The following is a 13,373-nucleotide window of genomic DNA, read 5'->3' on the forward strand; positions in this document are numbered from 1 at the left end:
CACTGCTCTTCATTGGTTCCCCTCCTACCTATGTGACATTTTCTTACTGTCTTTTGCTAAATCATCAATATCGCATGCCTTAACTTGAATGTTTTCCCCTAAGGCTCTGTCCTAGGCCTACTTTTCTTGATACACTCTCTTTTTTGATGACCTCATTGGCTCACATGAGCTCCATTATAGTTTTTGTGTAGATAAATCCAAAATTAAGATCCACTCTTTCATGAGTTCTATTTCTGACATACCAACTGACCATTAGACACTTCCAACTACATATCACATAGGAATTACAAATTCAACATGTCCAATACAAGGTTCATTATCTTCCTCTCCCATTATTCTCACCTCCTACAGAAATCTACCTCTCCTCCAAACTTCCTTATTGTTGTCAAGGATACCATTATACTTCCAGTGACTCAAATTCACAGCCTTGGTGCCTGAAATCATTGCCCACTCCATATATCCAATCAGTTGCCAAATCTTCCATTTCCACCTCCATAATTTCTCTATTATCCATCCCCTTCACACATAAGTATAATGCTAATTCAGGATTATCATAAGAGCTACATGGAGCTTCTTCCCTCTCTAAGCCATCCTTGATGAATCTGCCAAAATGAGCTTCTAAAAGTATAGGTACAACCATGCCTCAACTTTGCTCAATAAAGTCCAGTGAATCACTTTAATCTTGAGGGACAAAATTGAAATTTCACTAGCTATTCAATGTCCTTTACAAGCTGTCCCCCCAACCTACATTCACAATATTATAACATGATACTCCCCTTCATGCACACTGTGGTCTAGCCAAACTGCTCTTATTACTGTTCCTCATATATGGCACTATATCTTTCATACATGTGCCTTTTTATTGACTGTCCCCCATTCTTTGAATGCACTCTTTCTTCACATCTGCTTTTTTTTTGCAGGGCAATGAAAGTTAAGTGACTTGCCCAGGGTCACACAGCTAGTAAGTGTCAAGTGTCTGAGGCAGGACTTGAACTCAGGTCCTCCTGAATCCTGGGCCAGTGCTTTATCCACTGCACCACCTAGCTTCCCCTTTCACATCTGCCTCTTAATAAGGCCTAATTTCCCTCACGTGCTATCTTCTTTACTGTAGTTGTTGCTCAGTCCTTTCAGTTGTATCCAATTCTTTGTGACCCCATTTGGGTTTTCTTTGCAAAGATATTGAAGTGGTTTGCCCTTTCCTTCTCCAGCTCAACATGTCAGTATCTTTTCCTGCTATTATTTTCTCATTTTTTGCATTAATACCTTATGTAAATAGTTTAGGGTAAGAATATTAGTAACTATACACACTCTTCTCATCTGCAGCCTTTTTTTTTTTTACTAATTTTGTGTTGATTTAGACTTTTCCTCCAACAAATTGATGGTCTGACTAGAAACAGCTAATTCTTAGGTGACTCACATTAGTAATCAGTGGTTACCTACCTGTTATGTTTGTTTGTTTGTTTTTTTAAGGCAGGCAATTGGGGTTAAGTGACTTGCCCAAGGTCACACAGCTAGTAAGTGTTAAGTGTCTGAGGCCAGATTTGAACTCAGGTACTCCTGACTCCAGGGCCAGTGCTTATCCACTGCGCCACCTAGCTGCCCCCCTACCTGTTCTGAAGTAACTAAGTACACTTTTTGCAATAAAGTTTTTCACCTGCCATGCCTAGCACCTGCCAGCTCTCTTCTTGGAGGAAAATGGTCATGATATATAGGTGTCACACTTTGGAGTAGTGTCTACATCATTGACCTCCTTCATTTCTTAATCTTGGGCCACATATTCCAACATATTTCATAGTCCTCACTTTGCTCACCTCTATATCAAATTAACTGAGTATCCAAATATACATTGGTTTGATTTGGTGGATCTGCTTGAGTTCTTCACAGTTTGTTTACCTCTTCATTCTGTGCAATAAATGTTCTGTTTTGCTTTGATTCATGATGCTCAATGCATGGTGTAGTGACAAAGGATTCCGTGAAATTATGGTTCTTGGTGCACAAATATTACCCACCTTCTTTTTATCCCTCTCCCTAAGAAAGACTTGGGAGTCATACTTTAATTAGCTGAAGTTTCCTTATATCTTCTGACTTCATTTAGAGTAAAACTGTTGATATCAATCTGATTCTGCTCCTCACTGTCCATCAACAAGCCTAGTGGACAAACATTTATTAAGCATTTACAATGTACTAAACCTGGAGAAACAAAGAGAGGCCCCCCCAAAAATCCCTACCCTCCAAGAGATTAAATATCTAATGGAGTAGACAACATTCAAAAAACTATGTAAATACAAGATATATACAGGATAAATTGGAGGTAATCTCTGAGGGAAGGTATTAGCTTCTGGTTGGGGATAGGGAGGAAGTATGTCAAGGGAAGGCCTCTTACGGAAGGAAGAATTTGAAATGAATTTTGAAGGAAGCCGGGAGGTCCATACAAGGAGAGTGAACATTCCAGGAATGAGGGACAGTCAGTGAAAAGACATGGGGTTGTTGCTATTTAAGGATTTAGGCACTGAACAAGAACGGTGCATTTAGAGTACTAACACTTAATTTATAGACAATCAGCACCTTCCATCCCTTTTTTCTACTACTTTTCTACCATCACAGGGCCACAAAGAAATGAGGGTCACTTTGTGGTTTTCATTCACAGATGGCCATGGCCAAAATATTCATCACCTAGCAACCTATCTCCATGATGAATAAAAGCAAAATAAAACCAAAAAGGACAACAGTTTGTCTTTGGAGCCACATTCAAAACTTCCCAGTTTCATAGAACCTGCCAGAGTTTCTATTGCATTGTACTGGCTTTAAGAAATTTGGATCACCTCCATGTCACAATGAGACTTTGTAGTAGGGCTTTTGGAGGAAAATCTGAAATATGTAAACAATTTAAAGCAAAGCATATATCTGGATAATATGCACATGTGAAGAATCAGTAAGACAGTTAATTAACAAGCCTTTGTTTATTAAATACTTACTATATAATAGATTCTGTGCTAAGAGCTGGGCATACAAAGAGGAAAAAACACTTTCCTGCCCTAAGGAGCTCACGTTCTAATAAGGGAAAGCTAAAATGAAATAAATGAATGAATGGATGGATGGATGGATGAATAATTAAATAAATTTATGTATAAATAGATAAATCAATAAACACATAATATATATGTGTGTATACATATGTGTATATATACATTTAAGCTAAAAATATTGTAAATGGAAAGTAATCTCATAGGGAAGGCACTAGCATTGGACAGCTGAGGAGAAATGGACCGAATTTTTGTGACCTGATCTTTAAAGAAAATATCTTTGAAAGAATGTGCTAGGCTATTATAATACCCTGTGCTTATAATAATAATATTAATAGTAGCATTTAAATAGTATTATAATGCTCTATGCTTGCAGTAATAGTAATGATTATAATAATAGCATTTGTATAGTACTTTAAGGATGAAAGGTAGGTGCTATTAGTATCCCCATTTTACTGATGTGGAAAATGAGGCACATAAAGGTCAAGTGACTTGCCCAATGTCACACAGCTAGTAAGTATCTAAGATAGCATTTGAACTCCGGTCTTCCTGACTCCAAGTCTTACACTGTAGGACTGCACCACCCAGCTGAATCCAAAATAATCAGGTTGCATCAAGGGATATGTTTGAATTATGGGCCTCTAAGTAAAATTGTCTTACATTTTAGGCAACCATCCCCAAGAAATAGCCTTGCTCCCCTTTCAATAGACTCCTAAACATTTCAAGACCTGTTGGAGTGGCAGCTGCACCTGAAATTACATTTCCTCCTAAAATTCCTGATGTCTAGGTTCAGCCAGATCTCCAGTGATTGACAGTTCTATAGCCAGAGAGCTTCAATTGAGAAATTTCTTCCTTTAATCCTTTGCATGGTTATTACTAGGTATGGCAGACAGATGTATGTCAAAAGACTAGTAGTGTGTCTGATGATCCCTTGCAATAGAATCAATAGAATTCAGTCTCTCATTTGGGAGAAAGGGAAGAATTTTGATCAACAGAATTCTGTAAGTTACTATAAAAAATGAGAAACATGAGCAAAGAAAATATGAACAGACAGGTGGAGAAAGCATGGGGACCACAAATAGCTTCTCTTCCTATCAAATAAACATTTCTTTTTAAACTCCAGAAAGGTATAAATACAAACTAGGAAATGAGATATAGACTGCCATATCTCAAAAGACATTAATCCAACAAGACATAAAGCAGGATTTAATCCTTTTGGTAGAGAGACAAGAGTAAGGCAGTATTCCCTATGTGCCTTTGTAAAGCCTATGAAAGTCTAGTAGAAATGTTTTATTTTAATCTGGCTGGGGTAGAGGGGGAGGCAGGGAATAGCTACTATCAATTTAAGCCCCCAAGTAGACTTTAACATCTTGGAAGGACCCAAATCTTATTGTATTTTCTTCTTCAGCTCTTGGAAAAAGTCCTATACCTCTCATCAGAATAAGAAAAATTAAACCCTAATTATCCACATGTTAATTATCTATTTCAGGAGGTATCTAAAGACTTAAATAATACTATATTGCATTTGTTTTTTGTTTTTAAAGTTCTTCTATATTTTATATTAAATGAATTGCTCATAAATTCACCCTTTCAGGAATAAATATGTTTCATATCATGAGGTTTATCATTAAGGATTGTTTCCATGTATAAGAATTATCTTGATAGATTATATATTTGTATTCAACTAAGAATTTCCTTGATGATTCATGTTCTCATTCGTCTTTATTAAATCTCTATCCCAACTCTTGAGTAAATCTTCCTGTTTATTTAGTGGCATTCAGCTCATCAAACATTATAATGGCCATCGTTAGAACGACCCTTATAGCATTCATCCTTAACATATCTGGAGTGCTGTCATCTTATTAACAGGCTTTTGTTGGGTAAGAGTGGGCAGGGGAAGCCAGGTGGCACAGTGTATAAAGCACTGGCCCTAGATTCAGGATGACCTGAGTTCAAATCCAGCCTCAAACACTAAACACTTACTAGCTGTGTGACCCTGGGCAAGTCACTTAACCCTAATTGCCCTGCAAAAAAAAAAAAAAAGAGTGGGCAAAGTATCACCCAAAGTCCATGTACTCACAGCATCCTTCAAGTTATTCTCTAACATCTCTCTTCTCTGTCCCTGCTAAATTTCTAGAAATAGTTCTACTCTATAATCATTGCTTTCGCTTATTTACCACCCACTCAGTCCTCAAGCCCCTGTAATCTAGTTTCTGTACCTACCAGAACCATCCTAACTTTTCAATCTTATTTCAGACTACACTCCTTCAAATACAACCTGGGGTTCAGAACACAGTCCATAAACTTTCAAAACAACCCCCTTACCTCACAGCCCCAACATGACAGGATAGTTTAGTATTAGAGACACAGATCTACTGTGAGACAAAGATCCTGAAAGGAAGAATGAGTTATTTCAGCCTAGAGACATGAAGGGGGGAAAGGATTGGCATTATTACTGGGATCTGAGTCCTGTGGAATGGGTTGGTCCTGATTCAGGAAGATGGGATCTACCAGAAGAGAGGGTTGCCTTTCTGGTAATTCTAATTTCTCAGGCAAAAAGGGATAGGAAGTGGAAAAAGTTTAAGAAATCCTGCTCTAGACAACTATGTTGTTGCAATAACCTCTTTTCTGGCAATCAAGTCTGTGTCTATGTGTAGCCCCCATTCTCTCTGTTGCTATCTCTCTTCAACTCTCTTAAGTCTGCATTCAATCGCCTTTGAAAAGCTAAGTCCAAGCAGACAAGGGCATGAACTAGCTATGAGTTATAGCTTTAAACTGAATAGAATGGAGACAGATCTCTCCAACAGCAGGATGAGGACACTAAAGGCATGGGAACCCTATCAATGTCATGTTCCTACATTGAGTGCCTCTTTCTTTTTTCTTTTTTTTTTTTTTTTAGTGAGGCAATTGGGGTTAAGTGACTTGCCCAGGGTCATACAGCTAGTAAGTGTTAAGTGTCTAAGGCCGAATTTGAACTCAGGTACTCCTGACTCCAGGGCCGGTGCTCTATCCACTGCGCCACCTAGCTGCCCCTGCCTCTTTCTATCACACTCCCAAATGCCATGAGATTGAACCAAGTATACAGTGGAAACATTTTTTTAAACAAACATATATTAAGCGCCTACTACGTGCCAGGTACACTGCAAAACACTTTACAAATATTATTTCATTTGATCCTCACAACAAACTTTAGGAGGTAGGTGCTATTATTATCCCCATTTTACAGATGAGGAAACTTGAGACAGACAGATATCATATGACTTGCCTGGTGTCACATAGCTAGTAAGTGTCTGAAACAGGATTTGAACTCAGGTCTTTCTGACTCCAGGCCCAGCTCTCTATCCACTGTTAATACCTTCCTGCCTAGTATATGGCTTTCATATCTGAAAATGTTTTTATCAACAATTGAACAGGAAGTTCTACTTGATTTCATTTTCTTAAAATTATAATTTTAATATATTTTTATATTGAATAAGAAGTAATTACTATTATTTTAATTTCAAGAATGACAGTCATTGTATGTGAAGTTTCCAAAAATGTTACTATGAAATGCCCAATCATCATTCCACTCTGTTTTATTTAGACTGTCGACACAACAAAAAATGAAATAATGATTTAAAATAACAATTTAGTGTAAGATGTAACAACAATATCTTTAAAAACATCTATTTCATGAAAACCAATATTATCAGGGCCTTTTTTTTCATGAAAAATGTACCAAAACAGAATTCCAATCTATGATTAGAAGGTTTTAGTTACTGTTTTATTCTTAACACATGCTTTTGAAAAAAGAGCAATGCTTTTATTTTTCTTGCAATGTGTATTATTGGCTGTTTGATATAGTATAACTTGCAGTTATCAGCTACTGGATGGTGTTGAAAGTACTTTCTGAAAATGTGACTATATCAGATAACTGTGTCATGTCGAGGAACTGTGGGCAGAGTAGGAAATAGGTGAACTGTCATGGCGTAAACTATTTTTTTTCATAATATCTGATGGATAGTGTGGTACATAGCCAGGAGGGTGGTTGGGAAGATTTACTCTTTCATGGTCAGTGGTCCTACATGCTGCAAAGTGTAACCTGAGTGGCTGAGTGAATTACAATCGTAATCCAAATTTAAATGGTTATTTCAGCTCTGCACAGTTTAGTGTTTTAAATCACAGTATCTCTTATGAAAAGGTAAATGTTTTAAACTAAATTATTCTAAATCTTCACTAATAAATCAGTCAGCATGCCAGATGGCTCTAGGATTTTTGTTATAGGTTTTTCTAATCTACCCCCACAAAAAATATTTTGCTAGATCCCCAAATACCCTAAGGATAGCCCGGAGAATTGATCTTCAATAATTTTACTATTTATTCATATCATTCACAAAGATTTGAACATATAGTCTCTCTATGTGTAGATTTCTCCATAAATTATATGTATACATACATATACCTTATAGCTCAGTTATTTTACACACACACACACACACAACTGAGCTATAAGGTTTGAAAAATTTAATATGTAATTATTTTCAAAAAAAATCTTTAAAGTATGAGCTAAAAGTAAAATATATAACAATCCAAAAATAATATTTGTTAATGGTACAAAAATTATTTTTGCTCTAACTGAATAATAGTATTGTGAGAACAAAGTGATTTAATATACTTGAGTATTTTTGAAATATTTTGTAGAATAGTTTGTGATGGGGCAGCTAGGTGGCACAGTGAATAAAGCACCGATCCTGGATTCAGGAGGACCTGAGTTCAAATCCGGCCTCAGACACTTGACACTTACTAGCTGGGTGACCCTGGGCAAGTCACTTAACCCTCATTGCTCCACCAAAAAAAAAAAAGAAGAATATTTTGTGATGCAATGATCTGAAGGTCAGCTTCTAAGTTCAGTTTATTTCAATGTTTAGTTTTAATGGCTTTCATATCTGAAAAAGATGCCTCAGAAAGATATGTAGAATCAAATGGAAGAATTTCATTAGTGAAGCAGCTTGCCAATAGTCAATGCAGCTATAAGTGTTTGATGCTGGATTTAAACTCAGGATTTCCAGAATCCTGGGTCTATGTTCTATCTACTATACTATTCTATTATCGTAGTTGCCTGAACTAGAGTGGAGGCAGTGGGAGTGAAAAGTAAGTAATTAATGCAAGAGATCTTGTATAATTTAATGGTCTGTGTCCTCTATATTTGTGTCCCCATCATGCATGTTCCCTATGTGTGTCTACTTGTCCCACTAATGATGAATGTACTTGTAGGACTGCATGACCTCAGTTTATTATTTACTATTAGTATTTGTTTATTAAATGCTTTGCATTTAATACATGACTATAATAACTGTCAAGCTATCAATAATTAATCAACAGACACATATTGAGTACATGCATACGAGACACTGTGCAAGCTATTTATTTTATAAGAACAAAGGAAGAAATTAAAAGTAAAAGTCAGCATTCCAGAGGGTCTTGAATCTGGGTAACTTCTTTGAGATCCTCTTGTGTAAGTAGGGATGCCCTAGGTGCTACAAAAAGTCATTTAAGATCATGTTTTATTACTAGTTATCCTCAGTGTTAATAAATGATCAAAAGACATCTGTGATCCTAAAGAAAATATATTTTCAATGAGAATTAAGTTCACTATTTGGTTAATTAGAAGAATATGAACTTAGAACATTTTAGAATTGAAAAAGACTTTACAAACCAATCTATCCATGAATGAAAATCCCCTCCACAACATTGCCAGCAATTATTCCTATAATACCTACTTTTGAAGACCATTAGTGAGAGGGAATCCACTATCTTCTAGGATTCATTCCATTTGGAAAACCTGTTTGGAAGTCTTTCCTTGTTCAAAACACAGAAATCTGCTTCTCTCCAACTCCCACATGTTATTCTTTGTCCCAGTCTCAAGGACCAAGCTTCAGAATATCTATATCCTTTTCCCAGTGATAGTCTTTTACATACTTAAAGTCAGCTATCATGTCACGTCTAAGCTCCAGTGTGCCAAGGGCTAATTGGTCTACTCCAGGTTTAAAAACAGGACTGTGGGGGGGCAGCTAAGTGGTGCAGTGGATAAAATGGATAAAGCACTGGCCCTGGATTCAGGAGTTCCTGAGTTCAAATCCAGACTCAGACACTTGACACTTAATGGCTGTGTGACCCTGGGCAAGTCACTTAACCCCCATTGCCCCACAAAAAAACAAAACAAAACAAAACAAAAAAACCCCAGGACTGTGAAGGTCAGTGGCTAGGGGAAGGCCAACAGAAGAAGAAAAGACTTAAAGGAATTGGGAAGTTTACATATGAACAAATTAGTCAGAGAAATCCTGAACTGGACCATTTATCTTGGCAAACGGGCCAGCTTAGAGATATACATAGATCCATAGATCAGTTGTAAGTAGCTTAGAGGCAAGGAGGGAAACATGGGTTTCCCCAACTATATTTAGAAGGCTTCATGATAGTTCCATGTTTCCAAGGCCAATTAGGCTTAGAAGAAAAAACATAGCCAAAGAAATGAAGGAATTAAAGACACACTATAAGGGGGAAACAGCATGACTTAGAGAATGGTAAAATTTACAAAGTGATACAGCCAAGTACCCCATGCCAGGAAGTGATCTGAGGGTCTCAGGAGCCATGAATTTGGAAAGTTCCCATTTTCCTTTAAACAACCCCATCAGTTTAACTTCCTTGATACATTCTCAGTCCCAGTTCTTGCCTTTTAGCCAAATCCTAGAGCACATGGAACCAAAAAATAGGCAAGTTACCATTTTACCTGCTCTGTACCCCTCTCTTTCTACTCCAAAGTTCTGAAAAGCCAGACAATCATAGAAAAGTTAGTTTCAAAAACATGTGGTTCAGATTCAAGTGGTTTGGGGAAGATTTTGGAGGGTTTCAGTTTTTTTGTTTTTTGTTTAGGGCAAATGTATTGACTAATTTAACCCAAATAGTCATATTCATCCCTGAGATGGAGAAAGTAACTGACAGATATCAACCTTCAGCCAGGTCTGTCATCAGTTAAGTTGTAGTAGATACCACTGGTCTTGGTGATAACAAACCTGAGTCATTGAGTACTGGGTTCCTGGCTGCCACAAGAAAAAATAGTCCACAGGGCATAGCTATTGCTACTATGAGCATCTAGGATGAAGCAGTAGCTCTGCCTATCACAACTGAGATAGAGGCAAATAAAAACTAAAAGAACCAACAGAGAAGTCCTATCATTGCTGGTTATCATATATTGTTTCTCACCACTCTATACACCCAATATAAACTTTCTGACAATATAGAACTCTGACACAGGGCAGATCGTTCCAAGATTTGTTCTGCTGAAAAGTCTACCCCAGAATATCTAATGGTTCGATCCTTCATCAAAGGCACTGTTCGTCCCATATATCCTGTTCTTAGGCTGGGGCAGATGTCCAGGGCAAATCTATCATGTCTTCTCCTAGGCTCATGTCCATAGGGCAAATATTTTTGTTTAATGGCCCACATTTATAATAATTCTGCCTTTGGAAGTGTACTTACATGATGACTCATGCTTATTCTCAAATTTAGAGAACAAAACTACAAGAATGGGTTGGAGGGCTGAACTCCCAGCCTTGTCTTAGGAAAGGCCACTCTCTCCTGTGGGGACTTTGGAACTCTCCCATGCCCTCTTGCCAAAAACAAAGGGACACCAGGTAAAGTAAGGAAAGGATCAATCATGGAGGTTTATGGGAATTTTTTAAATCCAGCAAAAGTATCCTGTAGCAGAATAAATTTTAAGAACTCGATTAAGCAGAAGTAAGTTAGGAGAAGGGTAAAGACCACCTATTCCTGCTGTCTGGTTTTCACTCAGTATTCCCTCTTTCTGCTGGAGTGAGGGCAGTGATTATGGGCATTTCTCTCCCATTGTCCATTTAAAGGTAATCTCTTGTGGTCTTGAAAAGGGAATTGCAAATATCACAGATATCAGCTGCCAAGGTTGGGCTGCTGCCATGGAATGACTACTCCCCCTCCCTCTCCCATCTCCTATCTCCATTCTCCCGGAGAGTTCCTTCAGTGTTGCATTATATCCTGTACCAGTGATAAACCTCTATCCTCCCATCTAAGGACTCATCTGGCATTAGTTTCTTCTCAACTCCCAGGGTCTTTGTGGCCAAACCACACCTTGCCAGAAGCTGTGACATTTGGCTCCTTAATGTCAGAGTTTTGTCAGGTCCTGGAAGATATGGAGAGATGAAATTTGACCTTAATTCTGAGTCAATTGAACCACTGATGGGTCAGAGGTCCTGAAAGGTGGCTTGCAATCTAGTCCATCTCTAAACTCCTGCCCAATAAAATATGACACAGTAGATAAAGCACTGGACCTGGAGTCCGGAAAACTTACACTAAAATCCAGCCTCAGACACTTAATTGTTGAGTGATCCTGGGACAAGTCACTTAACCTCTGTCTCAGCTTTCTCATCTGTAAAATCAGGATAATAATGGCCACCTCCCAGCGTTAATATTGTAATATTTATATTACAGAGATAATATTTGTAAAATGCCTTGGGGCAGCTAGGTGGTATAGTGGATAGAGTACCAGCCCTGGATTCAGGAGGACCCGAGTTCAAATCCGGCCTCAGACACTTGACACTTACTAGCTGTGTGACCCTGGGCAAGTCACTTAACCTTCATTGCCCCACCAAAAAAAAATGCTTTGCAAATCTTGAAGCACTATATAAATGCAAACTATTATTATTATGAGTTTCTATACTTGCCCACCAGTACAGGGAATGGGAAGTAGGGGAAGCTCCAAGTCTCTCTAAATCAAAATGAGTCATTTGGAAATTGTGAAGCTAATCCCAGGCCTGGGGTTTATCAACTAATCCACATTCTTTCGCAAAAATTTGTGTCACCAGGTGAACTGAGGCTTTGATAATATAAGGGTGGAGATTGATGGAGTAAATTGATAAAATACCATACCCAAAAGTCTTAACAAGGTAAAAAGATGCTTCACTCAATCAGCCATAGGCTTTAGATTAAGCATGAAAAAATCTTGTGACACTGCAAAGGAAATGTGTTTAGACTGGCTAAGGAAACCTGGCAATGCCCATGGGCCCTTTAAGCTTTGAGCAAGTGGAGAGAGAAGAGTTTTGCAGCTAAACTTACCTGGAGAAGGAATCTTTTGGAGGCAGAGAAGAAAGAGCAGAGTCCTAGGCCATGGTCAGAGTTTCAATCTCTCCCTCCTAAGGATGATCCTAACATCAAAGGTGTGGAGGACTTCCCAGCAGTGACCTCAGATCAACTAATGGCAGCATCTGCATTTGGAGTCAAGAACAGACTGATAGACATTCACAACTCTTTTCAGAGCCCAGCAGAAAATGTTATGTTACCTAAGGGGAGCATCTTGAGGATGCCAGAAAAGGGACTTCCAGAAGCTGAGGTGTTCCTTTGTCACATGTGTTCTGCAACTTAGAGCCCACTTTCCCCTGAACTCTGTATATGCCTGTGGAGAAGTATGTTCAAGACTTGTGAAGGGAACATTTTGTACCAATGATAACATTGTAGTAAATATCCCTTCCTAAAAGCTAATTAAATCTGGCTGAATAACTGATATCAACTAATGCCCAGTGCAGCTAGATGACTTAGTTCATAGAGTGCTGGGCCTGGAGTCACAAAGACTTCAATTCAATCCAGCCTCAGATACTTACTAGCTTTGTGACCCTGAGCAAGTCATTAACAACTCTTTGCTTTAATGTACTGGAGAAGGAAATGGCAAACCACTCCAGTATCTTTGCCAAGAAAACCCCATGGACAGTATGGTCCACAGAGTCACAAAGAATCTGACACAACTAAACAATAGCAATGACCATAACAGGAAACGCACCTGTGGGGGGCTCATTAGCTTTTTGAGTTATATAACACTAGACAAACAAAACTCCCCAAATCCTTAGAACAGTAGGAAGACATGAGAGACAACTATTCCAAGTCCTACTTATACTGATGAGTCAGGTGTAAGTATGATTTAAGCTAGTTGCCTCATAGCATGTTCAACAATGGAAAAAAGGGGAAAATGCTCTTATCTAGTAATCGTGAGCCTTTTGAATTGAAGTCATGTCTTAACTAGGACTTGGTAGCATCTATTTATAATCTTTTTTCCCCAGTAGAAATAGACAAGTTAAAAGCAGTCAGAAAAACAGGTCTTTCCAGACAATTGTATGTGGGGGGGGCAGGGCGGGGGGGGGGGGAACCTACGAAAAAGCAAAAGCAAGATACAGATTCTTTTGCCCTTAAAATACAGTTGAATTTCAAAACTAGTATGAAATAAGCCTTGGCAAAAATCAGTTTTAGCAGGAGCCAAAACATTTTTAAAACTACTTGAAGATTTCAGACACA

The 13,373-nt window shown here is 38.1% G+C and overlaps 1 pseudogene; it reads left to right on the plus strand.

Moving 5' to 3' along the window:
• LOC122739321 overlaps nt 1-12,453 on the plus strand; it is a 92,748-nt pseudogene extending 80,295 nt beyond the window's left edge.
• The last annotated feature ends 920 nt before the right edge of the window (nt 12,454-13,373 follow it).

The sequence above is a fragment of the Dromiciops gliroides genome, chromosome 2 (genome assembly GCF_019393635.1).
Source record: "Dromiciops gliroides isolate mDroGli1 chromosome 2, mDroGli1.pri, whole genome shotgun sequence".
In the NCBI taxonomy this organism is placed as follows: domain Eukaryota; kingdom Metazoa; phylum Chordata; class Mammalia; order Microbiotheria; family Microbiotheriidae; genus Dromiciops; species Dromiciops gliroides.